Source organism: Bos indicus, chromosome 21 (genome assembly GCF_029378745.1).
Source record: "Bos indicus isolate NIAB-ARS_2022 breed Sahiwal x Tharparkar chromosome 21, NIAB-ARS_B.indTharparkar_mat_pri_1.0, whole genome shotgun sequence".
In the NCBI taxonomy this organism is placed as follows: Eukaryota; Metazoa; Chordata; class Mammalia; order Artiodactyla; family Bovidae; genus Bos; species Bos indicus.
In genome coordinates, this window is record NC_091780.1 from 67,534,470 (window position 1) to 67,558,389 (window position 23,920).

General features: G+C 48.7%; 1 protein-coding gene across 2 annotated transcripts in view; it reads left to right on the plus strand.

The window, feature by feature from the left end:
• The first annotated feature begins 7,742 nt into the window (after positions 1-7,742).
• The window catches only part of TRAF3 (TNF receptor associated factor 3), a 116,244-nt gene continuing 100,066 nt past the window's right edge, over positions 7,743-23,920 (plus strand). For both annotated transcript variants that reach the window (XM_070775784.1, XM_070775785.1), the window contains exon 1: positions 7,743-7,961. The gene's annotated coding sequence lies outside the window, so the exon portion shown is untranslated. The remainder of the gene's footprint in view (positions 7,962-23,920) is intronic.

Consider the following 23,920-nt stretch of genomic DNA (forward strand, 5'->3'; position numbering starts at 1 on the left):
GCAGGGGGCAGGCCCCAGGGGCAGGAGAGAGCCCGGGGACCCACGCCCGCCCCTTCAGTCATGTCCTCAGGGCTCCTTAAGCCAGCTCTGCCTCTCCTCGCTCCCTTCAGAAGGACAATCCAGCTGGCGCACTGCAAACTCTTGTTACACGGATAAAGCAGGGTTATTTAGGAAGCCTGCTAATTACAAAGAAACGAATTTTTACTTAAAGAAGCCCCGAGACTGTCCTTTTAGTACCTCGTACACACAGTACAGTTAGACTCCCCCTGTGAAATGAGCTTATTTGGGTCCACGTTGAGAAACAGAGGGAAATTCACACTTGGTAGTTATGAAAAATCACCTGTGTTGCAAATCACTCATGGAAATTAGCATTAGAACAAGTGGTTAGCTAGAGGTATAAGAGGAACCTAAATTTATGAATCTGCTGCTCTTTTTATCCCTGTTCCCCAGCATGGAGGAGATGTGACAGTTACAGGGCTAAGTAGATCCTTCCAGCCTCCAGAAATCCCAGTCCCCACTGTGGAAGGACAGGCCGGACACATTCCTCCACGCCAGCTCACCCACCAGTGGCCTCAGTTTATGCTTCTGGCCTTAAAACACCCCCTCAGTTTGGGAACTCCAGTTATTGTTGACTTTGTAATCACAGATTTCAAGTGAATCACAAGATTCAAGTAAACTGGGCCGCCCCACACACAACCTGGGAAGAAAGAACAAAGTCAGACTGGTCATCATGGCAGCTCCCTGGAGCCTGAGATCCACAGGCTTCTAGAGTGGATTCCGTATGGGCCTGGTGGCGGGGAGGGGAGGGCTCGGGTTTCTTCTGAGTCCACACTCAGTGGTGAGGCTAAAGGGGGGCCAAAGACCCCCCAGTCTCCAACAGCCCCAGGCCTACCCCAAATCCACATGTTAAATAAAGGACTCGTGCTTGTTCCAGCAGTGAAGATTCAGGACAAGTCCCTCGGACGCTCCTCTAGACAGCTGACCACACCATAAACCTTTCCTGTGTGGAGACCTGGAGTTGGCCCCAGCCCTGCGTCCATCCTCAGGCCAGAGTCCTGCCTAGGGACTCACTGATGAAGTGAAATGAGGCACATGGAGTGGACAGGAATGATTCAGCCTGGGGCAGGTGCCAGTGATTCATTCATTCATCCATCTGTTCATTCATGCTTTGCTTCACTTAGTCACATGTTTTAAGGGCTGCCCAGGGCTTTCCACCAGGGAAAGAGCGAGGAAACCACTTTGGCCAAGTGGACCGAAGCCTCTGGCAGTGACATGGAGAAGTCACTTGTGGAGAAGTGGGCCCAGCGTCCTCCACTCAGGAATCTTCAGGAGGATGCATGCGAGTCCAAACGCACCATCGTTTATTTTGCTTAATATAACAAACCTCATTAACTCAAACTCTGCTAATTTTGAGTATTTCACCCAGAGCAGGTGGAAGTTCCAATTGGCAGGACACACAAAACAGATGTCAGCAGGTAACGAGGAAAATAACTTTTAAACAAGGCACCCGAGTCGTGACTCCATTAGCATGGCGGCTTTTCAAACGTCTGCTCCAGAACCCACAGCAAGAAATATGTTTTACCTCAAGACAGCCCAGCTTAGCTGTGTATACCCATGCAGAACAAAAAACCAAAGTTCACAAAACTACACTGATCCTAGTCACTCACACCTAGTAAGCGTGAAGCGTTTTGCTATTTCCTATTTTTGTTTTATTTCATTTTTTTAAAAAGATACTGGTCACACCCACTCAACTGATTTTTCAACCAATTAATAGATTGTAAACTGCAGTTTGAAAAACACCACCTCTCCGGTAAAGGGGCTGGCGCAATTTCAACAGCTTGTTGTATCCATTGTGTGGGTCTGAGGACCAGTCCCCCAGAAAATCCTTTTCAGGGAATTGACAAGGAAGTTTGTCATCAGTTTAAATCACACAAAGGGCTGGCAAAGTGTGATGGAAAAGCATTAATAACATCCCTGAAAAAAAGTGGAGCATTTGATCTTTATTCATGGCAACTGATCACGGACACCTGATAATAAAACAATCCCTCCGGCTCTGGGAAAGCCGGGTGCATCCTTTACATGTAATAAAAGCAACAGCATCAGAAATACAGTCCCTGCCTCCCTTCCGGGGACCGTGGTCCCTCCCAGGGACACGCTGGCTGCATGGTCCCCACTGGCACCAGGCGTCTTCTCAAAGCCCCCTGGGGTCGGGCAGGCCATCATATTTCCGCTCTACAAAAGGGGAAACCCGGGGCCAGGGAGGTAAAGTGCTTTCCTAACATCAGTTAGTCATGAGTTGAGTTCTGCTTTTTCGATTCCTGGTCTTGAATTCTGCCACTTGAGTGAATTCCTCCCATTCACCTTTCCAAGGGAACTCATCACTAGGATATCTAGGGAGCTCATCCCTGGCTTCTTTCCACTGTGTCGGGCCAGGGGGCATTTGGAGGTGCACTGTGGTAAGCCCCAGAGTCAAATCTTTGATCTAGAATCCTCACAGCTGGCTCTGACCCAAAGGAAGAGACAGTAAATCCTGTAGCTAGCTGGGGGGGAGCGTCCTGGGCCATGGGAGTGGCGTGGGCCAAGGCCCTGGGCTGAATCAGCCTGGGTCCACGAGGTTCCCTGGAGACCAGTGTGGGGGGAGCAGGTGAGCACAGGCAGCCATGGGGCCCAAGGTGAGAACCACGGGACTTGGCCACTGAGAGCCGCTCTGCAGAGGCTGCTCTGTGGGGACAGCGGGGCTGCGGCTGGAACCTTGGCTCCAGGCAATGGGCCGTAGGTTCTCGCCCCCATCTGATGGCAAATCCAGCACTGAGTCTCGCCTGGGCTCAGCGCGTGGCCCTGCTGGCTGCCAGAAAAGGGCCCGCTCCCTTTCTTTGGCTTTGAAGGTGGGAGGTGCCTAGTAGTCTCCTAGTGTGTGGTCTTATTTCTTTGGAAGCGTCCCGGATGGGGGTCACTGGGTCCCAGGGCTCCCCTCCCTGTCCAGTGCTCCAGTTGCGGGCTCACACCTGTGTGCATCTTCGCCGGAGCTGAGTATCCTCGGCTGTGACCTTGTTCACCCCACAGCCAAGTCATGCCCCGCTGTTTGGATTTGCCAGGTGCTGAAGGACAATAAAAAGATCAGCTACAGGATTCGTTTGGATAGAACACGTTATCCATCAAACTTCACAGTGGCCCCCACCTTGGAGCAAAACCAAGATCCTGCTGATGACCCCACATGGCCCTGCCTCCTTACCCCCATCCTCTGTGACTCTCCTTCTCACTGGCTCAGGCCACACTGGTCTCCCCAGGCCTTGCTGACCTCAGGGTGTCTGCCTACGCTGTTCCCTCTGCCTGGATGCTTTCCCCACCCATACTCACAGGGCGCCCTCCTCTCTGCCCTTGGGCCTGCACTCAAATGGCCCCTGATGCGCCAGGCCCCCTGACCACCCGCTCCAGGCCTCCCTCTTCCCCTCCTCGGCTCTGGCTGTCGCCACAGCTCCTGTTACAGATTCGCTTGTGATTTGTTTGCTCGGTATCCACCTGCTAGAAGGTAAACTCCCAAAGGACAAGTGCGTAATTGGTTTCATGCTAGAAGAGAGGCGAGCAGGGGTCACGATCAGCAAGCAGGTCTTGACCACACGAACGGAAGGACCAGGCGAAGGGGGAACAAGCTGTCCTGATCCAGCAGCCTGTGACATTTCAGGCTTGCCGTCACCAGCCTTGAGAGACGCCTTTATTCCTAGGGAGATGGTATATTGCATTTCTGACAGTTTAGAATCCTTGTACTTTTCAGACCATTTATCTCATTAATCCAAGACTTGATTTGGACCCGGTCATCTTCTCCCTCCTCGTTTCTAATGTGTGTCGGGGGGAGCACCGCTCACTGTGGAGCTGCCAGAGTGGGATGTGCTGGGTACCCCAAGGGGGCGGCTCCAGGAGCCCCTGGGTTTTGTTTGCTGAGTGAGGTCTGCCAGTTGAGGCCAGAGCTGAGTTGTTGAGGGGGGGGGAACACAGAGGCTATGAGGAGCCCCCAACCCTGGATGGAGGAGAGGAACAGTGATCACAAAGACAGGTGGAGCCTCTGAGTGGGACTGAAGGCAGGCACTGAGCTTCCATGGGTTTTGGGATTTTGCTGTGTGACCTTGACACAAACCCTCTTCCCTGTCTCCCGTGAGGCCTGCAATAACAAAAGTCCCTTTTCTTGGTGGAATTGAGTCTATTTTTCAGAAGTGAAGTATGAGTGGGGGGTTCCAATCAAGGCTGCCTGTGGGAGGCTGGCCTTACCTGGAACTCCTGTTCTCCTGAAGGATTGGGGGAAAGAGCCAGAGATGGTGGTGGTTGTGGCGGTGGTGATGTGTGTACAGTTGTGCACACAAGTCCCAAAACAGGTTTCCCTAAAATAAGGACAACTTCATCTCCCCAAGAGGCCCACAGACTGAGAGGAAATTAAAACCTGTGGCCAGTTACCCAGACCTCCCACCTTGCCTTCCCTTTGTCTCATCACTTGCATGAAACCCATGGCTGTGTTTGCATACCCTGCTTAGGCCTCCTGGGCCTCTCCAGGCCCCATTTCCTCTGCATTTGTTTTTGGCAGTCCTTGTCCGAGAAGGGGGACTGGCAGCCTGCTTCTTTGCTGGTACACCTCTGATGTTAGCCAGGGCCTACTTCAAGGACAGGCCTGGGCGGGAGAAGGGGGATTGGTGTCCTTGGCTTTGCAGCCCCACATTGCACAGCAAATGTGTCATAGAGCAGGAAGAAGAGGGGTGCCTTCCCACGACGACCACCCCAAACCCCGGGCCCCTTCCGCCATCTTCAGCAGCTCTTTTAATCTAACGTGGTGTTTTCAACTTCAGGCCATGAACCCACGATGAGTCGGGACAGTCAAAACCAGCGTTAATAAATAAATGGAATGAAATAGAAAATATCGGAATACATGTTTGAGATGAAGCATCTGCTACATGTATGTGTATATATGTGTGTATATAAACGCACACATGTTACACACAACCGGTTTGTAAAGTGAATTGCATTCAAAAGTTTGGAAGACACTTGTCTGAACAATTAGTTTAACGGTTTTTTATTTTGCCAGGTGCCCAGGCGTTTGAGTGGGAGAAGTTGCCAGCACATTTGAGTCCAATCGGACACACCGGCCACCGGCATTTGAGTGGGGAGCTGTCCCTTGCGGGTCTGATTGTCCGGGAGAGTCTGAGGAAAACCCCTTTAGAACCCTAACACTAACCAGTGGACACTTTCCCTTTCTCTCTGAAGAAAAACAGGAATGGCTTCTGAGCCATTGTACTTAAGTGAGTCACTCCAATATCCTGTGTGCACTGCTCCCAGAAATGCAGCAAACAGAACATGTAATGCTACATAAATTCCTGCGAGAAATTTCTTTGTCCAGAAATGGTGTCAGCTTGTTGTTCCACGTTGCCATAGGGAACAGAGAGCTCAGCCTTTGAAATGCAGTGAGGAGCGCTGTGATTGGCCAGCCTCGCTGTCCGTCACTGCTGCCCAGCGGCCGTAACTGCGGAGGACAGAACGCTCGCCCCCCAAAGCGGGTTCCTGCTTCGGGGCAAACTTTGTGCTGCAGCCCCCTCCAACTCCCCAAAGCAGGGGGTCCAGAACTGCTCAGACAGTTGGAGAAGAGAAAGAAGCGGGGAGGAAGCGGGGAGAAGACAGGGAGCAGGTCCTCACTGCCCAGCAGGGGGCTCAGCCACGGTCGTACCTGAGCCTGTTCACCCTGCATTGCTTCTTGGCACCGCTTTGGTGGAGAGCAGAGAGAGTTGTAGAAAACCCTTCTGACGGGTCTTTGAAACTTCTAACCTTGTTATTTGTGTTAAAAGAGCCAAAAAATGGTCCAGCCTAGAGAATTTCTGGCCAAGTCCTAAAAAGACCCCAGTCTAGCTTGAGGCAGGAGGTGGGAGTGTGGCCCGATCCGGCCCTGGAGACCTGTGAGGAGATGAGCAGATACACAGAGGCTCGGAGCCCGGGCCCTGGTCTGAGGAGCAGCGGCAGCCATTAAGGCTTCTGACAGGCAGGAAAGGACACCCAAGGCTCGGGAGCAGAAGGGAAAGCGCCCCTTGCCGCCGAGAGGGGAGCTCCTCTGGTGCCCGAGGTTCCAGTCAGAGCCCTGCGGTCTGCGCAGGGCTGACCGAGGCTGACCCGCCACCTCAACATGGTTGCTGGGCGGACGACAGCCATCTTGGGTTCTCCGAGTTGAACTCAGGGAGCTGTGCCCTCTCAGCAAGTGGCCCGAGCAGGGGCGCTGCTGCAGACTTCGAGTCTAGAGAGCGAGGCCCCACCTCTGCAGCTGGAGAACAAGCACACCCGGCGGGCTGATGGAGCCAGAGCCGGGGTTCCAGCAGCCTGCCCAGACTGTCGGGGGTTCTGGAACGTTCCACTGAGAAAGCCTCTGGAGGAGATGCTGAACTTCCTGCCTTTATTCGACGAGTCATTGGAGAAGGGACACTAGCTTAAGCTGGTGACACTGGTCTTGGCTCTGTCTGGAGATCTCCATGAACCTTATGAGGAAGAGAAAACGGGGCAGTCCATTCTGTCCCCTCTGTGTTGACTGTCAACTGGTGCAGAGATGGCCTTGCTCTTTGGTTGGCCTGGAGCCTCACGGAGAGACAGGCCCTCTGCCGTTGCCCATCTTGCCAGGCCAAACAGGTCAGATACACAGACCTAGAGCACTTTGGGGAATCACTGATGGCTTGTGGGGGGCAGGGGGCGGGCAGAGAGCCGAGGCCTGTGGAGAAACGGGTGGCCCAGAAGGCCTGGGGCCCAGGGCGGGGAGGGGGTTCACAGGGCAGCGGACTCTGTCCTGGGGCCCCCAGGCCAGCAGGGCGCTCTGGGAGCTTGTGGCAGACTGGCCACGTTGTTCACACTCGATCAAGACCCAACTTCCTGGGTGTGGGAGGGGCCCCGGCAGCAAGGAAAGGCCAACCAAAGGGTTAGGAGCCCCCCTCAATGGGGAGCAGGGCCCAGACAGTCTCCCTTAGCCCCACCACCTGGTCCTGTGTAGGAGAGGGAGCGGTGTAGAGGAGCGAGTGTGTATGTGTGAGTGTGCACAGGCGTGACGGCGCATGGCTGTCAGCGAGTGTGTGAATGCATGTACAAGTGTGAGCGCATGAGAGCATGTCTGTGACCAAGTGTGTCTTGGAGTGTGTGTGAACTGTGTGTCTGCGAGCGTGTGTATGTTTTGTGAGCATGTGTGTCTGAGCATGTGTAAAAACGCGAGTTGGCTGTGTGTCGGTGAGTGTGAGTAGTTGTGCGAGCCTCTGTGCTCAATGTGTGTCGGTGTGAGTGAGGGTGGCCGCGCTGGTGAAACGCGTGACGCCATGGCTCCCGACCCTAAGGGGACCTGCACCTTTCGGGCCCCCACGCGGCTTGCGTGGCTTTTCGACCCGGAAAGGGGGGTACGCCCGGGGCGGGGGCTGCGAGGCGCCGGGGGCCGGGCGCGCGCGCGCGCGGGGGCGGGGCGGCGCTGGGGGCGGCCGGGCCCGCCCCCGCCCGCGCCGCGGCGCCGTTGCTAAGGCCGGGCGGCGGGCGCCGGGGGGAGGGCCTTAGCGACGGGCGGCGGGCGCGCGCGGGGCCGGGCGGGGGCGCGCGGGGCGGGGGCGCGGAGAGCCGGCCGCTCTCGCGGGCTCCCGCAGCCCCCGCGCGCGCGCGCGCGCGGGCCGGCGGCGGGGGCGGGGCGCGCGCGCGCCCGGGCGCGCTCTGGAGGCCGGCGGGGATTTCCAGCGCGCGAGAGGAAGTGCCTGCGAGAGGGTGCGTGAGGGCGAGGGAGCGCGGCGCGGCGCGGCCGCCGCGTGCGCGAGCCGGGTTGCAGCCCAGCAGGGACTTTCCAGCCGGCGGCGGCGGCGGCGGCCGCCGGCCCTTCCCCGCCCCCCGACATGGGGCTGCCCGGGGAGCAGGACGCTGCGGACCGCGGCGGAGGACGCGCTCGGCGCTGCTGAGCCGGCCGGGCGGCGCGGACGCGGGTAAGGGGCCTGGCGGGCGGCGGGCGGCTCCATCCCCGGCGGCTCCATCCCGCGCCCTGGGCGGCGGGCGGCGGGCGGGCGCGGGGTCGGTCGGCGCGGGGCCGGGGCGGCGCAGGCCCGGCGCCCGGCGGCGAGTGCCCGGTGCGGCGCCGTCTCGCCCCCGCCCCAGCCCGCGCCCGCCCGCCCCCCGGACGCCTCAACTTCGGGAAACTTTGTCCTCCGGCCCGGCCCGGCCGAGGGCCCCGCGGGCCCGGGCTCCCGCAGCTTTTCAGGAAACGGGGCGCCGAGGCCGCTTGGAACGTGACCCCCCCCCCCCTCACCCCGAGGTGGCGAGAGACCAGCATCTCCGACGAGGCTGTGTGTTTTGCGGGGTGAGGAGCGGACCGTCTCGGGTGTCTCCATAGCCGAACATGTTCACCCTGGGCTGGCTTGGGTTCTTTTTTTTTTTTTTAAGCCATTATTTAAAAGTTTATACTGAGTCATTCCTCTGCAGATGAACCTCTGACTGATTCATAAGCGAAGAGCTGCAGCGGCCTCGGAGGCAGCCGGGTACTGGGATCCAGTTTGGGGCGAAAGGCACACATTCCGCCTTCGGTTAATTGCTCAGGCACACTTTGCCACGTTTTCACCCCGTTTGGGGACATCTATTTAATATTTAGGCTTTTAGACAGAATCTCGTGGGGAAAAAAAATTCTTTACCTTTCTCTTGAAAACATAGCAACAAAATGGTAATCAATGGAGTGTTGTGGACGTGCTTTGAAATCTAAGAAGCCTTCATATAATTGTCCGTTGAAGGAAGCAGTTTTATTTCATGGTTTTCATTTTAAGCTGAGAATTAGTTTTCAGAATGAGATGAGGGGGTGTGTGTGATTTATTCATTTATTTTTGTGGATTCATAAAGGCTGTGTTGAGCGTTGTTGCCGCTTGTTAATTTACATTCACAGCATACAACTGAGGGGAGCCATAATTTTTATTTTTTTCTTAGCATTTGCTGGTGAAGCTTTTGGGAATGTTGTGTGTTCTGTAATCTTGCATTTGTGTATAAAATCCATATGTAAAGAAATGACCAAGTGGACCATCAGTTGGTGCTAAAATCTTTTCCTGTCTTTCACATCTTTGAAAATGGCCTGTTCAAAAGACTGCATCATGTGTAGGATGTCTGGCAAAATTGTGTACGTTCGTTTTTCAAATGAAAGGAAGTGTTTGCTTTTTCACTATTGTGTGGTGACAGTATATACATACTGAAAATCAGTTCAAGATGAAGAATTTTTTGGCCAAAACAAAAATAAGCCTTATTAGTGTGAAAACCCTAAAATGGACAAGATTGGAAATGTGGTGAGTAGGTGTTCAGGACAGAAACCTTGACAGACCTAGGATTCCAGCACCACTAGTCAAAATCAGACCTTATCAGGGATGAGGTTTAAGATGTAAGGTGTCTCACCCAGACGCCATCTGTTCCAGCTGTCACCATGCAGAAGCCAGGGAAGCAGAGAGCTGGCAGGGAGAATTCCAGCATTTTTTTTTTTTTTCTTTTTCTGAGACATTCATGTGAATTTTTCTGTGAGGGGGAAGAAAACCAGTTATTTTTCTTGGATGCTGTCCATTCATTTTGGAGCTAATAAGATGGCCTCACTCGTTGTACAGAAGGATGTCAAGATCTTCCACTGGAAACCAGCAGTAGCAGCTGGCCAGTGGTTTCTGTTAATACAATCAAAATATTCCTACTCTTTTTTGTGTCTTGAAGAGAGTCCTTAGTTTAACTGAAACATTTGAGCTGCTTCTAGCTGTTCTCCCCTGTGTTTGGGGTTTTGATTCCGTAAAGACCCCTACTAGAATCCCTTTAATTTTTCACTGTGCAAAGCGGGAAGGACCTTGAGGAGGAGGAGGGGGTTTGTCGGGGATAGATAGATACGCCAATACGCTGAAGGACAAGAATGATTTATCACTCTGGTGAAGTCCTTTTTGATGATGCTAAAGCTGTACTTTAAGAAAAACTGTCACTGTGGTGTTGCAAGTCTGGGCTAGCTCAAGCAAACAAAGGAAATTGCGTTAAATTTGTCCATCTCTGTTTTCTCATCTCTGTAGAGCAAGACTCTACAAACAGCAAGTGATCTAACCTATCAAATATTATGCAATAGCTGAGTTTCCTTGTAATGGTCAGTTTAAGAATTGTTAACTTAGCAGAGGAGACCTCATATAGCCAGGGCCTCTGTGTCAATCCCATGGATTCTGGACCCCCTGCATGCTTCTTTACAAATGTTCTGTGAGGAAGGAAAATTACTATTATTATTATTTTGCTGGTGGAGGAGAGTCATCATATTGACTTGAGATACAGAGAGACACTGAGGAAAGAGCTCCAAAGTGAGAAAAGAAGGCAGCGAGGCCAGTGGTTTTGGAAGGTGACCAGAGAGAGGCAGCCGAGGCCTAAATGTGGAGATGATGCTCAGACCTGCTCTGGGCAGAGGGAATGGAGCCAGCGAGAGAGTGCTGGACGCCTGCGGGCAGGAGGGCGGTCGAGAGGTGAATGGGGACAGGATGGCTCGTGCCATCGCAGCTGGCTTTAGGTCCACAGCTGCTCATGGAGTAGGGGACAGAGCAGCTCTCAACAGAAAAGGAAAAAAATGTAAGAAAACATGTGTGCTCGTGTAAGGTCTAGTATTCATAATTAAACAGTACAAAATGGCTTTCTCACTTTAGAGGGCCTTCGTCGACTGTGGTCTGCACAGCACAGTGAGGGGTTGGGGACTGACCACTCTAGGAAGGAGAAGGTGATGTTTTTGTCATCAAGCGTCAAAATCTCCTTTTGGGCCAGAATTGCTTGTCTCCCTGTGCAGGCTTGTTGGGGGTGAGGCTGGCAGGTGGTGAGATGTCATAAATGCAGGTGACTGTTGTGGGTTTCTGTCAACTCTAGAAATCAGGTTGGAATCCCTTGCTGAGTATCTGTATTCTGCAGGATAAGTAGATCATTAGCTGGAATGGGGGAGTCTTTTTCTCCTTGAATTTGATGTTCAGTGAATGTGCCTTGAGTTCTCGTAACTCTCTGGTTCCAGTGCTGGGATGAGGGAGTTGCAGCACCTGCCTTTGAGAGCATGGTCTCAGCCCCTGTGCGTGGTGGAGGAAGATGCGGGAAACCAGCGCTGTTTGACCAGGTAGCACCAGGACTGAAGCTTGTGCCCAGAAGGGAGAGGGAAAATGAAGTTTTCACCATCCTGCCTTCAGGAAGTTGGCTGCTCAGCTGGAGAGTGCAGTTCCATTCGGAAGAGGCAAGAAAAGTCCTACAGAGTAGACTAAAGTGGATTAGCGGGTCGTGTGGAGGACTGGAAGTATGGTGGAAGTTCGGGAAAGGGTAGACAGCTCCTGGCTGGCGGGGTAGTCAGGGACAGCTTCTGGGAAGTGGGTGTTGAGATCCAGTGCCAAGAAGGCCGGTGCAACGGGCCCACCTTGAGATTGGCAGGAAGAGGACTTCTCCGTGCTCCACTTAGTTTTGGGAAGATAGCACCTGACGGTTTGTGGTCCTGTTTGTGCCAGTAGACACGGTCTTGGTGATGCTGGTGGTCATGCTGGTCATGCTTCCGGTTATAATGATTCCCATGCTGTCCCCTGGCCCCCGCCAGGCCCTTTGTGACCAGGTCTTTGGCGGGAGACGGAGCGGTGGTACCTGGCCTGGGCGGCTGCACTTGGCTGTCCCTGCCTTTTCTCACTGTAGGTGGAAGGTCTCAAAAGGTGGTGGGGAGGGGAGTGAGTGTTAGAGTGCCCCTTCCCCAGGGGACACCCCCAAACCTGCTGCTCTGTCATCCATGCTGAAATGACGTAAATCTTTAATTCTCAAGAAATAAAAAATCTCCCTGTAAGTTCATTTCATGGCTTACTTTTTATAAGGGTTCCTCCATGCTGATGCATAACTCCGTGGGTTTTTTTGTTTGTTTTTGCCTGCATCGCACTGCTTGTGGGTTTGTAGTTTCCCATCTTGGGATTGAACCTGGGCCCTAGGCAGTGAAAGTGCAGAGTCCTAACCACTGGAGCATCAAGGAATTCCTGACTCCATGTATTTTTTTTAATGGGGGCTACTTGGTAACTTCTCTCATGAGGCCATTCTACCAAGAAAGATATCATGCCTGCTGTTCTGATATCCTGATTTCTTTTCCAATTAAAACACCCATTCTGTGGCAAAAACCATAAGCATATTTATTGGAAACTTGGTTTCTTTGAGTGGAGAGAAAAGCTAAATTCATTAATTGATTGGGATAATGTAATCATCAGGATGACAGTGGCATCAAAAATACTAAAACGTTAGTTTCCAGGAGTCAAAATTGTAGTGAAGGTTTTCAGTGACTGTGCCCTGGAATGCTAACGTCCGGTAGGAGGCCTGCATATGCTTGAGGCAGCGGGGTGCTGGTTAGACGCCCCCAGGGCCCGGCACGCCGGCCTCTGTCAGTGCTTGTGTCAGGAATCCGCAAGTTTGGGAAGGAAGAGGGATGTAACAGATGCTCGCCTCGTGGCTCCGTGTGGTTTGGCATATGTGTCTGCAGGTGGGGATGCCCTGTGGCTGTGTCTCTGGACTGTGCCCCTCCACCCCCAGTTCTGATAGCGCTTAGCTCCCAGGTTGGTTGTGTGAGGGGGCTTGTAAGATGGGGGTCTTCATCCAGCATCTTAACTTCCCTGGGTGCTTTGAATGACTTAAAGAGGAAATGCAAGGAAATCTGTTCTCCTGAGTCCTGCCTTGCCCAGTAATGCCCGGGAGTCACAACTTTATTCTGGAAATTAAATTCTGTCTTTTTTGGATTAATATAGCCTGGTGTTTGAAATGTTATTATGGGGTAAATTAAGTGTTCTGGTTTCAGAAGGCTTTTCTCTGTGGGAAGGGCATGGTTTTAGTTCAGTATGTCTCAAACCCTTGATAGGAGTCCAAGCCCATTAAGTTTTATCTTAAAATTTAATAGGAATTTTACACTGTACTCAGTAATATGTCTGGTTTTCTTTTTCTTTTGCTGTAAACATATGTTGCCCCCTTCAGTTGTTGAGTGCATTGGATTCTCCAGAACATGCGTTGTGTTCATCCTTGGCTCCCCCAGGTTTGGTGAGGGGTCCCCTGGAATTCCTGCTATGAGTCCTAGGGGCCATCCACCTTCTGGCTTGAGAAGTGTGGGCATGGTGGAAGGCTCCAGCTTTAAAGATCGGAATCCCAGTCCTGCCCTTTCGCACACCAGCAGAACCACCCAAAGTGGCTGCTGGGCCTCTCTGAATTAGTGTCTCCATCCGTAAAATGGGACGAACAGCAGCAGGCACAGACTTGCTTCTTATGAAAGAAATGGGCGAGAGAACCTTCTACTGATGTTAATTTTTGTAGTAATAGAGGACTGAGAGCTAATAGAGGAAGAGGGTTGAGACCTTAGAATGCCTCAACCCTAAACTAATGCGTCAGATGGACGGGACCGAGAGAAGTTTCCTCCTTTTACACGGGAGGCAGCTGGCTGAGTGTTGGGTGAGGAGGGCTCCCACGTCAGTCCATTGTCTGGCAGGCGCACACTGTTCACCCAGTGTAGAGGTGGTGTTTTTTTTTCTTCCCCCCTTGCCCCCTGCGGTCTTCATTTCCCCAGGATTGGCCCCAGGGAAGCTGCTTGGCCTCTATCCAATTTGGGATAATTGAAAATTAATGAACTCACATTTTTGGGGAGAACTTACCCTAGAGCTAGGCTAGTTTGCCAGCACTTAAAAGTGAAGTAAGACGCTGTGTGAGCACTGCCCTCAAGGAGCTTCTGCGAGGCGAGTAAGCCGGGGAGTGGTCCGGTTACAGCACCGCGTGGTGGGCGCCGTGGCGGAGGGGCAGAGCCGTGGGAGCCGGGGCGCCGGGCGCAGAGGTGTTTTCCGGGGACGGTGAGCGAGAGCGAGAGGGGCGGGCCCGAGAGCCCGCGGGGCTCTCTGTGGCTGCCGATCAGGGTGCCTCAGGGTGCCGGCCTCAGAAGGCCTTTGTGCCAGCCTGGCTCTGGAGGGAAGACTTGTCCCCACTTTACAGATGGGGAAAAGGAAGAGCCTCAGGCCTGCTGGACTCGAGTCCATGTTTTCACCACTCTGCTCTGTGGTCAGTTTAGGCTGAATTTATAATCCGTTTTTAGATCTTGTTCTTATTCTAGACTTCTTAGTTTTGCTTTCAGATTCTAGACATTTGACATCGTGTGTTTTTCCAGCATATGCTTTTCACACGGCCCTTCCTCTGCTCCAGCATCTATTCTGCCTGTATGGACTTCTTTCCTGCTGGTGCTCCATCCCCTCTCTCTTTCATTTTCCTACAGCAGCTACCCTGCATTCCACTTCCTTTCAATAAGATCAGTGAAGGCATTCTTTGCTCTGTGGTTCTTGCTGAGGAGCAGTCCCAAACTTGATTTACTAATGTGTTTTCTTTCCCCTTTCTCTCTTAATTTACATTTAAACCGGTGTCTAGTAATAACGATAGTGTGTAGTCATTATGTCTTTACAGGGTTTTACAAATATTAGCTTGTTAGTGGTGAACAAGTCCCGGAGGCCTGGTCACTCTAGAGAGAGCTGGTTACAGCCCAGCATGGACAGATTCCACCCATTCATGTGGAATTTAATTATAACTGCGGATTGCTTATGGGAATATGAGTTAAAGACAAAGAAACCTCCACAGTTAGCAAGGAAATGATGTCACTGGTATTTTGTTGAAGATTTTACGTGGCTCTTCTGCTAGAACCACCGTAAAGGTTTGAACATGAAACTGGCGATGCCTGGACTGAGGGGCGGGGGCGTGTTACACAGCCATCCGTGCCTGCCGGGGGAGGGCTGTGTACTGGGGTCACAGCTGGGCCCTGAGGTCTCAAGAGGCAGAGGGTAGGTCTTCTTTGTCCTTAGGCCAGGTTAGAGGCAGTGGGGTTAAGGCAGTGTGTGGGAGAGATGGCAAGGGCCTCATGTTTCTGGGGAGGACTGCCCTGCCTTCTCCAGCTTGAGGAAGGTTCTAGTGCATCTGGGATGGATCTCTAGTGTTGTGATGACAAGCTTCTTAAGGACAGGGCTGCTTCATTGTATTTTCCCAGTCTGGTGCAAAATGTTCTCAGGCCATCTCAAATGGGATGAATTTATGTGTGGGAGGAGTTTGGGTCTGAAGTCAGACCCAGTTTGAATTCTGGTAAGTAAGTTATTTATCCTTTCTGAACCTCAGTTTTCTCATCTATGCAGGGGCAATTGTGAGGACTGAAAGTGAGAATGTGAGTGGATGTGGGGACCTGGCAGGTCATGAGTGGGAATTCCTTTCCTGTGTGGGTTCCTGAAGGGAGAACATGCTTGTTAACAAGGTGAACAGTAAGCTGTCTTGGGAGTGAGCCTGGCACTGGAAGGCAGGTAGGGGTAGAAGAAGCACATTATTGGACTGTAAAGAAATTATTTTTAACAAAGAATAAAATATCTGGAAACTAGAAATCACTATTTGCAGAAAAAAGAATGTCTATAGATAGGCCCTCCCTTTTAAAGCAATTTTTATATATGATTTTTTTGATAAGTTTAAAACTATATTTTAGTACATTCTTTTCTTCTGTTATTTAGCGTAATAATATGAAACTTGTTCTGATCTCTGTTCAGATGTCAGCTCTCCTTGGTTTTCCCTCAACACCCTAGTTAGATGGCCCCTGCCTTCACTCTCTAGGCACTTACTTGCATTTTTAATTTTTGTCCATCATCTTAACCCATTTCCTAGAAGAGTACCTGGAGTATGTTAGATACTCAGGTGTTTGTATGAGTTGATCAGTGGTTCAACCAAATTTTCTTTTATTGAGGAAAAATTTACATAACGTTCAGTTAACTATTTTGAAGTGTACAGTTCAATGGTATGTAGTCTGTTCACAATTTTGTGCAACCACAGGGCTTGCTCTAGTTTCAGAACTTTTCTATCACCCTGTAAAACATTCTGTACTCAATAAGTAGTCATTCCTTATCCCCCCTTTTCTTCTAACCCTAATAGCCTCTAATCTACTTTCTGTGGCTATAGATTGGCTTGTGCTGAGTATGTCATATAAAAAGGATCATACAGCCCCTGACCCTTTGTGTCTTTTTTCATGTAGCATAATGTTTCTGGGGTGCATCTGATACATGGGGTAGCATGTATCAGTATTTTGTTCCTTTTTCGTGGTTGAGTAGTATCCCATTTATGTATGTATCAGTTTATTTATCCACTGTTGGATGTTTGGGTTTTTACTTTTTGGCTATTACGAGTTATATATATATATATATATATATATGTATGTATATGTGTGTGTGTGTTTGTGTACACACACACATACATATATGTTTCTATGTAGACGTAGTGTTTCCATTTCTCTTGCGTAATATACCCAGGAGTGGAATTGCTGGGTCATGTGGTCATTCTGTGTCTAACTTGTCCCCACCTGCAATGTACTAGGATTCCAGTTTCTGTACATCTTTGTCAACATTTGCCTTTTTTTTTGGATTAAAGCTATTTTAGTGGATGTAACATGATATCTCATGGTGGTTATGTGCTTCCTTAATGTTCAGTGATATTGAACAAATTTTCATTGTATGTCTGTTTTGAAACAACATGCCTTCCAATCCTTTGCCTGTGTTTTAACCAAGTTGTCTCTATTGTTGTTGAGTTGTAGGAGTTCTTTGTATGTTTTGGGTATTTAACTCTTAATGGATTTATGATTGACAAATATTTTTCCTATTCTGCTGGTGGTTCTTTCACATTCTTGATAATGTCCTTTGATGCACAAAAGGTTTTAATTTTGATGGATTCCACTTTATTTTGTTGTTGTTTTTCCTTTTGCTTTTGGTATCAAACCTGAAAATCCATTGCCAAATCTGAGGTCTTGAAGATATACCCGTATGTTTTATAGTTTCAGTTCTTACATTTGGATCTTTGGTCCGTTTTGAGCTAATCTGTATAACTGATGCAGGACAGCCTCTTCGTCTTTTGATTGTCCGTGGTCCCAGCACCGTTTGTTGAAGAGGCTGCTCTCTCCCCGCTGGATGGTCTCGGCGCCTTTGTTGCAGAAGAATTAGCATGTGTTTGCATTTACGTCTGGACTCTCGGTTCTATTCCACTGGTCTGTATTTTTGTCCTTATGCCAGCAGCATACCATTTTGATTATCTTAGCTTTTTGAAAAGTTTTGAAGTAGTAAGTTTGAGAAGTGTGAGTCTTCCAACTTTATTTTTCTTTTTCAATATTGCTTTGACTACTTGGCACCCTTCATAGCTCCATATTAATTTGAGGATCAGTTTTTCTTTTTCTTCAAAAAGGTCATTGGAATTTTGACAGGGATTGCATCTGCTTTGGGGAATTGCCATGTAGTACTGAGTCTTCCAATTCATGACCGTGAGATGTCTTTCATTTCTTTCAGTAAGATTTTATAGTTTCAGTATATAAATTTTTCACTTGCTTGGTTAAATTTATACCTGGGTATTGTATTCTTTTGGATGTTATTATAAATGGAATTGTTTCTTTAATTTTCTTTTTGAATTGTGCTGGTTTATAAAAACACAACTGATTTTTGTGTGTTGATAATATACCCTGCAACCTTGCTGAATTTAGTTATTATTACCTCTATTAGTTTTTTTGGTAGATTCCATGGGATTTTCTATGTATATAGTGATGTCATTGGCAAATAGAGATACTTTGTTTCTTTCTTTGCAACGTTGTTACCTTTTATTTCTTTTTCTTGTCTCATTGCTCTGGCTAGGACTTCTCCTGCAGTTTGAATAGCAGTGATGAAAGCAGACATCCTTGTCTTGTTCCTGATCTTAGGGGAAAACTTTTCGGAGTGATTATGAAGTTATATGTGGTTTAAAAAAAAATAAGTGCCCTTTGTCATGTTAAGGAAGTTCCCTTAAATTCCTAGCATACTGATTATTTTGTGATGAAAGGTGGTTGAGTTTTGTCAAATGCTTTCTCTGTGTCTGGTTTTCGCCCCTTCCTTCTATTAATGTGGTATGCTCCTTAGTTGATTTTTGTGTGTTGAACCTCCCTTACTTTCCTAAGATATGTCTCACTTTGTCATGGTGCATAATCCTCTTAACGTGTTGTTGGATTTGGTTTGCTACTGTTTTGTTGAGAATTTTCTCATCTGTGTTTATATAGAGTATTGGTCCTTCGTTTTCTTTATTTGTATCTTTGGCTTTGGTATCAAGGAATCAACTGCATTGTGACTGTACATTGTATTTCTTCAGAATTTTGAAACCTGTCCTCAGTAGTGTGTAGAAAATTCTAGGAGGGTTTTGAAGCAGACAGGAAAGCTCTCTGATGATCACACTATGTACCTCCTTGCTTCCCAACATGAGGCTTCCCCCGTAGCTAATAATTAGCAAAATCCTGGCTGACATTACCATCTTAACTCTGTCAACCCTGGAGAATGGAGGAAGGGACTCTATTCCTGATGCCAGCACCAGGGCTTCTGTTGTTTCCTGAAAAAACCACAGATTGTTCTAGATAATGATTGCTGAGTTACAAACCATCCTAAGCATCTGTGACCTAACACAGTCATTTGTTGTTATTAATAGGTAGTATGGTTCTGTGGTTGGTCAGGCAGGGCTCAGCTGGGTGATTCTTCTGCTCTACGTGGCATTAACTGAAGCTACTAACTGGCATTGATCTGGTCTCTGGTCTGGTCTGGAGGGTCCACAATGGCAGTGCTCACGTGTGTGGATGGTTAGAAGGCCAGGCTTAGTGGTTCCTCACTTTCCACCTAGTGTCAGGGCCTCGTCAGGTGACCTCTCTGCTTGGGTGGTTGGACTTCTTACATGGCAGCCAAAGATTCCTAGAGTGACTGCTGTGAGGAGGTGGGGCGGACAGATGGGTGTAGCGTTACTCTTGTTGTGTCTATCAGCTGAAGGGCCCACAGCGTACTCCCAGATTAAGGAGAGGGGACACAGCCTGCCTGTGGATGCGAGGAGTGGCGGGGAGCTTGTACCCTCTTTAATCCATTACCTGTATGGTGCTTAGATTCCGTGGTGCTGGCAGCAATATGCGTATTGTGTATCCTCTCTGAGAGAGGCTGCTGTGCGCTAAAATGGAAATGCCAGCTGTTGCATGTGACCTTTGGTGAGAAAATGCATTCTGTGTTCTGAACCAAGAATTCACGAATGGACACACCCATTCATAAAATGGTAATTGCCTATATGAAATGTGTGATTTATATTTAATCGGGCATCCTTGATCATCTATTGTCAGAGGTTTCTCAGGTATAATTTTGGGTCTATGAAATTTCCCTCCTATTAGTTCATTTTAAAAGTTATTTAAAAACTTCACTTTCATTTTGAAGAGTATTACAATTCTCTGTTCTTAAAACAAAATTTCATCAAGAATATATTAGTAAGCCTATATCCCAAATTTCCTTTTTTTCACTCTAGATCATTCTAGTAGGGATTTATTAGAATAAAGTTAGGGTTTGACAGCATGTGCAGAGGTGCATCTGCATTGGTTCTAACTAGAAATCTCATTTTCTGTAAGTCTGCCTTCTCTGCCTATCTCAGCAGATGATTGCGACACTGTTTGAGTGGGAGCAAATGTGATGAGGTCAGAGAGGATGGAGGAAGTGGATTTAAATCATGAAACAAGGAGTCTGCATCTTTGGTTCCAGTGGAGCCACCAAATATCGGGATAATAGGGGTGCAGAGGGGTGGAGCTGTGTCCCACGTGTGCCCTCTGCTCGCGCCCACACAGAGAGCCCTGCCTGCCCAGTGCTGCCATGGCAGTGTCCCGGCCCGGGGCAGTGCCACAGCCGCCCAGGTTCGTGTTTCCCAAGCGTGGCTTACCTATGTTCCCAAATGCCCATCACTCCTAGGTATCTAAGCTTTGTCCAAAGTAGTGTGAGTGTAGAGTCACCACCTTTGTGGGGTGGGTACACTGGGGTGACTAATGCATGGGATTTTAGGGAGTCCTGGGAGCCTCTGGATGCCCCCCATCAGGCCTGATGTAAGAACCTCTAGTCTAGATGATCTGAGGCCTCTTATAGTAAAGTTTTATGTAAACATATATGTGTTTGCTCCGTCGTGTCCAATTCTTTGTGATTCCCCTAGACCTTAGCCCGCCAGACTCCTTTGTCTATGGAATTTTCCAGGCAAGAACAGTGGAGTGGGGTAGCCATTTCCTGCTGCAGGGGATCTTCCCCACCCAGAGATCAAATTCTCCTCTCTGCATCTCTTGCATTGGCAGGCAGGTTCTTTACCACGACTGCCACCTGGGAAGCCCATAAACACATACGCATATACATACGTGTATACACACACATACTGCATACACACGTGCACACACAAACACACATACATGTACATACACCCATATTATACACCACACACACACCCCTGCACGTTCATACCCATCAGGCTCCTCTGTCCATGGAGAATTCTCCAGACAAGAATTCTGGAGTGGGTACACATTCCCTTGTCCAGGGAATCTTCATGACCTAGGGATTGAACCCAGGTCTGATCTCCTGCATTGCAGGCAGATTCTTTACTCTCTGAGTCACCAAGGAAGTCCTCTCTCTCTCAACATATATATATATATATATATATATATATATATATATATATATAATTTTCTGGCTGTGGGCTTCCCATTCCTTATTCTTTTATGAATTCCAGAAGTCTTCTGGCCGTGGCCTTCTCATCAGGGAGAAAGTAGTTGCTCTCTGCAAGTTTGGTGGGGATGGTTCTTTCGATATTACTTACTTTTTTCATTCATTATTACCCGTAGGAGTCGGTACCAGAAGGCGGTGACTGTGTGACTGTGGCCCAGGGGTGACCAACATAGGGGCTAAAGAAGGGTAATGAGACGAGCGGACTGGGGAAGATGAGGGGTCAGGAGGGCAGTGGCATTCACGGTGAAAGGTAGGACTCTGAAAGCATTGACATTGTGTTCTAAGTGTAACACTGCAGACGTAAAAGTTTCTCAATTACGTGAAGTGATGGGAAGCATGGAGACCACCTGTTGGTGGGCCAGGGTCTGGAGAGGTGGAGGTCGGGGGATAGGGGCCTCCCAGCAGTAGAAGCCCTGCTGCAGGGGGACGAGATTCAGGCAGGCGTCGGGACCCTGCACAAGACCCACCGTCTTTGTGGCCTCCGGCAACTTATGTTACCCTTTGGAACCTCTGTTTTCTTTCGTGCTAGACAGGAATAGTGGTGACAGGAGTGGTTATTGTGATAATGGAATAGTAAGCCTTAAAAAAGGAGGTCACCAGAGAAAGGCAGTACGGTGCTTAAGGCTAACGGAGCCTGCAAGTTTCAGCCCAGGAGAGAGTCGAGGAGGTGTCCAGCGGACACTCACTGTTTGAGCACGTGTTTATCTGCTGGGTGCTCGGCTGAGCTCAGTGCTGTATGTGTGTGTGTGTGTGAAGAGTATAAGGGAAAACATTTAAATGAACACTGACCAGATTTTGTTTAGCTCAGGAAACTTTTTAAAAGAAATTTTATTGAAGTATAAGTTGATTTACAGTGACATTGGTTTCAGGTATATAGCAGTGATTCAGTTATTTATATATGCATACACATTTTCCCTCATAGGTTATTATAAAATATTGAGTATAGTCCCCTGTGCTGTGCAGTAGATCTCTGTTATTTATCTATTTCATATATAATAGTGTGTTATGTGTTATCCCTCTCTCGCCCTTTCCCCTTTGGAAACCATAAATTTGTTTTCTATGTCTTTTGGTCTATTTCTGTTTTGTAAGTAAGTTAATTTGTATTTTTAAGATTCTACAGGTAAGTGACATTACATGACACTTGTGTTTCCTCTGTATTGCTTAGTGTACTCATACCTCGGTCCATCCGTGTTGCTGCAAACGGCATTATTTCATTCTTTTGTTACGGCTGACTAGTACGCCACTGCTCGGTATATACACACACAACGTATTTTCTTGTCCACTCCTCTGTTGATGGACGCTTAGGCGGCTTCCGCGCCTCGGGCGTTGTAAGCAGTGCTGCTGTGAACGCTGGGGGCATGCGTCTTTTTGGATTACAGTTTTCTCCAGAGATATGCCCAGAAATGGGATTGCAGGATCAGAGGGCAGCTCGTATTTTCAGTTTTTTAAGGACCCTCCATACTGTTCTCTGGACTTCCCCGATAGCTCAGTTGGTAAAGAATCCGCCTGCAATGCAGGAGACCCCGCTTCGATTCCTGGGTCAGGAAAATCCTTTGGAGAAGGGATAGGCTACCCACTCCAGTATTCTTGGGCTTCCCTTGGGGCTCAGCTGGTAAAGAATCCGCCTGCAATGTGGGAGACCTGGGTTCAGTCCTGGGTTGGGAAGATCGCCAGGAGAAGGGAAAGGCTACCCACTCCAGTATTCCGGCCTGGAGAATTCCGTGGATGGTGTAGTCCATGGGGTTGCAAGAGTTGCACACGATTGAGCCGCTTGCACTTTTCATACTGTTCTCCATAGTGGCTGCAGCGATTTACACGTCCATTAGTGGTGTAGGAGGCTTCCTTTTTCTCCATTCTTTTTGGTGATGGCCATTCTGACCAATGTGTGGCTTGGTTTGCATTTCTCTAATGATTAGCGATGTTGAGCATTTTTCATGTGCTGTTTGCTGTCTATATCTTTGGAGAAATGTCTAGGTCTTCTGCCCATTTTTAGATTGAGTTGTTTTTATTTTTTATATTGAGTTGTTTGAGCTATTTGTATATTTTAGAAATTAATCCCTGTTGGTCGCATTGTTTGCAAATATTTTCTCCCAGTCTGTAGGTTGTCTTTTTGTTTTGTTTATGGTTTCCTTTGCTGTGCAAAAGCTTTTAAATTTAATTAGGTCCCATTTTTTGGTTTGTTTTATTTTCATTACTCTACGAGATGGATCTGAAAAGATATTGCCACAATTTATGTCCAAGAGTGTTCAGTCTATGTTTTCCTGTAGGAGTTTCATAGTATCTGGTCTTATATTTAGGTCTTCAATCCATTTTTAAAAGACTTTTCCTGTTTTTTTTAATTTATTTTATTTATGTCTGTGCTGTGCGTGGGCTCTCTTCAGCTGCAGTGAGCAGAGGTCCTCTCCCGGTGCCGTGCGCAGGTCTCTCACTGTGGTGGCTTCTTGCTGCAGAGCATGGGCTCTGGAGCACACGGGCTTCAGCAGTTGGCAGTGTTCGGGCTCCGGTGGCGCAGCACGCGGGCTCTGGAGTGTGGGCTCAGTAGTTGTGAGGCGTGGGCCTGGTTGCCCCCTAGCATGTGGGATTTTCTCGAACCAGGGATCAAACCTGGGTCCCCTGCACAGGCAGGTCGATTTTAAACCACGGGACCACTAGGAAAGTCTGACCTTTAATCCAGTTTGAGTTTATTTTTGTAGGTGATGTGAGAACATTCTAATTTCATTCTTTTAGATGTTACTGTCTAGTTTTCCCAGCACCACTTGTTGAAGAGACTGTCTTTTCTCCAGTGTACATCCTTCCCTCCTTTGTTGTAGGTTAATTGACCACAGGTGCATAGGTTTATTTCTGGGATGTCTGTCCTGTCTCATCGATCTGTGTTTCTTTGGGTACAGTACTGTTTGGAGTATTGGAGCTTTGTAGTATAATCTGAAGTTAGGGAGGCTGATTCTTCCAGCTCCCTTTTTCTTTCTCAGGATGGCTTTGGCTATTCAGGGTCTTTCAAAATTTTTTCTTTTTGTTTTAGTTCTAGTTCTGTGAAAATGGCCATTGGTAATTTGATTGTCTTGGCTCTCTAGATTGCCTCGAGTAGTATAGGCATTTTAACCATATTCACTGTTCTAATCTAAGAACACAATATATCTTTCCATTTATTTGTACCATCTTCAGTTTCTTTCATCCGTGTCTTACCGTTTTCATAGTACGGATCTTTTGCCTCCTTAGATAGGTTTTCCCCCTAGGTATTTCATTCTTTTTGATGCCATGGTAAGTGGGGTTGTTTTCTTAATTTCTCTTCTTGCTAGTATATAAGAAATGCAGGCGATTTGTGTATATTGATTTTGTATACTGCAACTGTACTGAATTCA